The 5,000-nt window shown below is 47.4% G+C and overlaps 1 non-coding gene across 1 annotated transcript in view; it reads right to left on the reverse strand.

Annotated features, from left to right (window-relative positions):
- Nucleotides 1–43, reverse strand: part of LOC122068337 — a 156-nt gene extending 113 nt beyond the window's left edge. Inside the window, exon 1 of the ribosomal RNA XR_006137080.1 lies at nt 1–43. This exon is cut by the window's left edge and continues 113 nt beyond it. This is a non-coding gene — a ribosomal RNA (5.8S ribosomal RNA).
- Nucleotides 44–5,000: the final 4,957 nt, after the last annotated feature.

Genomic DNA, 5,000 nt, shown 5'->3' on the forward strand with positions numbered 1-5,000 from the left:
TTCTTCATCGATGCAAGAGCCGAGATATCCGTTGCCGAAAGTCGTTAAGATAAAGATTCGGATCTAGGATGACCACACCACACCCAAGGCGCAATGATGTCATGTCCTTTCCGTTGCTAGTTCCTTGGCGCCGACTACGCCGGTGGTTGTGTTTGGGTCGAATGCTATGAAGGTTCGCAGGCTGACCTTTTACAAGGGTCGGGAAGGAAGGAGCTCACACTCCCACGCCCTACCTTAATCGCGCAACGCAACATGTTCACGGGTCTCGCTGGGCAGGTATCGACAATGGTCCTTCCGCAGGTTCACCTACGAAAACCTTGTTACGACTTATCCTTCCTCTAAATGATAAGGTTCAGTGGACTTCTCACGACGTCGATGGCGGTGAACCACCCACGTCACCGCGATCCAAACACTTCACCGGACCATTCAATCAGTAGGAGTGATGGGCGGTGTGTACAAAGGGCAGGGACGTAGTCAATGTGAGCTGATGACTCGTGCTTACTAGGAATTCCTCGTTGAAGACCATCAATTGCAATGATCTATCCCCATCATGATGAAATTTTCAAAGATTACCCAGGCTCGTTGGCCAAGGCTATTGACTCGTTGAGTACATCAATGTAGCGCACGTGCGGCCCAGAACATTTAAGGGCATCACAGATCTGTTATTGCCTCAAACTTCCGTAGCCTAAATGGCCATAGTCCCTCTAAAAAGCTGGCCGTGGAGGGTCACCTCCACATAGCTAGTTAGCAGGCTGAGGTCTCATTCATTAACGGAATTAACTAGACAAATCGCTCCACCAACTAAGAACAGCCATGCACCACCAACCATAGAATCAAGAAAGAGCTCTCAGTTTATCAATCCTTACTATGTCTGGACCTTGTAAGTTTTCCCATGTTGTGTCAAATTATGCCGCAGGCTCCACTCCTGGTGGTGCCCTTCCGTCAATTCCTTTAAGATTCAGCCTTGCGACCATGCTCCACCTGGAACCCAAAAACTTTGATTTCTCATAAGGTACCGGCGGAGTCCTGAAAGCAACATCCGTCGATCCCTGGTTGGCATTGTTTATGGTTGAGACTAGGATGGTATCTGATCGTCTTCGAGGCCCCAAATTTCGTTCTTGATTAATGAAAACATCCTTGGCAAATGCTTTCGCAGTGGTTCGTCTTTCATAAATCCAAGAATTTCACCTCTGACTATGAAATATAAATGCCCCCGACTGTCCCTATTAATTATTACTCTGATCCCGAAGGCCAACGTAATAGGACCAAAATCCTATAATGTTATCCCATACTAATGTATCCATGGCATAGTGTCACGGCCTTAGACCTTTCTAAGCAACCGCGCCGGCACTTAGCACTCCCACTAGCACTAAGTCAGCCTAACCACCCTCCTTAAGGGATTTGGGAAGAGAAGAAGTGAACACAAGAGTGAGTTTAAGAAGAATAAACTTGTATTGCACTAGAGAACTCTTGAGTACATGGCTTGAGAACTCACTTCCTTAGTTGAACACTCTTGGTTGGTCCTTGGTGAGTGCCTTTGCCAAATGAGGCAACACCTATTTATAGGCACCCCAAGTTACAATGGATGGTTAAGATATTTACAAATGTCCTCCATCCAATGGTTGGGGAGGAAACTAGAAGCTTCCCACCTCCTTAGTGGAGAATTCTAGAAATCTCTCCCAAAATATCTCCTATAAATATCTTCTATATATATATCTATAATAAAATATCTAGAGTTCTACACCTTTATAGAAAATTCTAGAACTTGGACCTTACTTAGCTCATTGGCCTAAGTCCATGGGCTTGGTGGGCTAGGCCCGTGGGCCTATGTTGGGCAGGTCGTGACACTCTCCCCCACCTAAGTCGGCGATGTCCTCGTCGCATCTTCTTCGTGGAATCTTTGTATGTGATCTTGGAACTGCCATAAAGAGTCGGCGGGTTCCCAACTTGCCTCGCTCTTTGGTACCCCCTTCCACTTGACTAAGTACTCCCTACTAGGAGGTACGCCTCGCCTTCGGATGACTCGGTCAGTGATCAGGTATTCTGCCTCCTTGTCGTAGGAGGTGGTGATAGCCATTGGTGCTCTTGTTGAGGTTCCATGACTTGGGTCTTCCTTGTCTCCATGGTATGGCTTCAATAGGCTTGCATGGAAGACTGGATGGATCTTGAGCTTAGGAGGTAGGCTCACCTCATAGGATACTTTGCCCACCTTCTTGGTGATCTCAAACGGGCCTTCATACTGACGTACCAGCCCCTTATGTACCTACCTTAGGGTCTTGAATTGTTGGGGTAGAAGCTTCACAAGTACCAAGTCCCCGACCTTGAAATTTTCTGGTCGCCTCCCTTTGTCAGCCCATTTCTTCATCTTCTTAGTGGCCTTGTCTAAGTATGACTTAGCCACATCTAGCCTTGCTTGCCACTCCTTGGCAACCTTAAATGCTGAAGGGCTCTTCCCCATGTAGCCGGTCATCACCGTGTTTGGCGTTAAGGGTTGTTGTCCCATGGCAATCTCAAATGGACTTTGGTTCGTGGCCTCACTTCGTTGGAGGTTGTAAGAGAACTGAGCCACATCAAGCAACTTGGCCCAGTTATGTTGGTTAGCACTCACGAAGTGCCTCAAGTAGAGCTCCAACAAGCTATTAATGAGCTCTGTTTGCCCATCGGTCTGGGGATGGAAGCTTGTTGAGAAGTGTAGTGACGATCCCAACAACTTGAATAGCTCCGTCCAGAACCTCCCCGTGAAGCGAGGGTCTCGATCACTTATTATGGATTGTGGCACACCCCAATGTTTGATGACGTGCTTTAGAAATAGCCTTGCCACTTCTTCCACCGTACAATCCCTTGGTGCCACCACGAATATGACAGATTTGGAAAATCTGTCAACCACCACCATTATTGATCCATACCCTTCTGACTTGGGTAGGGCACTAATGAAGTTCATAGAGACACTCTCCCATGGTCTTTCTGGTATAGGAAGTGGCTCCAGTAGTCCCCTGGGTGGTTGCTGCTCTACCTTATCTTGTTGTCATATAAGACAAGTTCTCACATAGGCCTCTATGTCATCCCGCATCTGAGGGCAATAGTAGGCTGCTTCTAGCAATGCCCGCGTGCACCTTTATCCTGGGTGGCCAACCCATTTAGTGTCGTGGCATTCACAAATGAGGTTCCTCCGTAGGTTACTCCACTTAGGTACGTAGAGTCTCCTCTTCTTAGCATAGAGCAAGCCATTTTGCTCCCAAAATCTTCATGTCTTGCCCTCCCGTGTAAGGGCGAGTAAGCTCTTAGCCACAGGATCATGTTGGAGGCCCCCCTTGATCAACTCTAGAAGTTCCCCTTCCAGTTGGCTAAGAGAATCCAACTCTGCCTTTCTACTAAGTGCATCAGCCACCTCGTTAGCCTTACCTGGCTTGTATTCAAAGACGAAGTTGAACTCTGCCAAGAAGTCTTGCCATCTAGCTTGCTTAGGACTTAACTTCTTTTGGGTTTGAAAGTAACTAGTGGCAACATTGTCCGTCTTCACCACAAACCGTGACCCAAGTAGGTAGTGTCGCCACGTACTTAGGCAATGCACCACCGCGGTCATCTCCTTCTCATGGACTGTGTAGCGCCGCTCTATCTCATTCAACTTACGGCTCTCATAGGCAATGGTGTGCCTTTCTTGCATCAACACCCCACCGATAGCAAAGTCAGATGCATCTGTGTGCACCTCAAATGGCTTGCCATAGTCGGGTAGGGTAAGCACCGGTTCCCCCATGACAGCCTTCTTTAAGTCCTCAAAGGCCTCTTTGCATGCGGCCGACCATAACCATGGTCGGTTCTTCTTTAGTAAGTCTATACATGGAGCTGCCCTTCTTGAGTAACCTTGAATGAACCGTCGATAATAGTTAACTAAGCCAAGGAAAGACCTTAGCTCAGTCACTTTAGTTGGTGCCTCCCATTCTTGGATAGCCCGCACCTTGCTCTCGTCCATTTGTAGGGTTCCGCCTCTAACCTTGTGACCAAGGAACATCACTTCCTCTTGTGCAAATGCACATTTCTCTTTCTTAACATAGAGTTGATTGTCCCTTAATTCCTTGAATATGATCTTCAAGTGCTGAACGTGCTCCTCCAATGCGTTGCTATAGACAACGATGTCGTCCAAGTACACCACCATGAACTTATCGAGGTAGGGGTGGAAGATCTTGTTCATAAGGGTGCAAAATGTAGCCAAGGCATTCGTGAGTCCGAAACGGCATCACCAAGAACTCGTATGAGCCATATCGTGTCACACATGTTGTCTTTGCCTCATCACCTTCCGCAATGCGGACTTGGTAGTACCCCGATCGTAAGTCTAACTTGGTGAAGTACCTTGCCCCACCAAGTCTATCAAATAGATCTACTATCAAAGGAATGGGATACTTATTCTTGATTGTTACCTTGTTCAATGTCCTATAGTCGATGCATAGTCGAAGCGATCCATCATGCTTCAGTTGAAAAAGAACCGGGGCACCATAGGGAGCTTTAGAAGGGTGAATGAATCCCGTATCCAATAATTCCTTGAGTTGCTTCCTTAGCTCCTCCAACTCTAGCAGTGACATTCTATATGGTGCCATTGCTAGTGGCTTGGCGCTTGGCTCCAACTCAATGGCATGATCCACCTCCCTCCTAGGTGGAAGCCTCTTGGGCAACTTGCTTAGCATCACATCCTTGAACTCTTAAAGGACCTTCTTGATTGGCTTGGGTAGCACCTTAGTTGGACCGTCTTCCTTAGGCTCTAAGAGTGCTTCCAAGTATGTTGTCTCCCCTTTCTTAACTCCTTTCTTGAGCTGTATAGCCGAAAGAAGTTTTGGGCCGTCCTTGGTCCCTTGTACAGTTGGGACCATGCATGGAGCTCCTTCTTCTATAATGCAAACCGTGCTGATAAATGGCATGGGTATGGCCTTAACCCTTCGTAAGAAATCCATGCCAAGCACCACTTGAAAATCATCCATGGGCACTATCGACAAGTCAACCGTGCCCTT

The sequence above is a fragment of the Macadamia integrifolia genome, unplaced genomic scaffold (genome assembly GCF_013358625.1).
Source record: "Macadamia integrifolia cultivar HAES 741 unplaced genomic scaffold, SCU_Mint_v3 scaffold373, whole genome shotgun sequence".
Taxonomy (NCBI): Eukaryota; Viridiplantae; Streptophyta; class Magnoliopsida; order Proteales; family Proteaceae; genus Macadamia; species Macadamia integrifolia.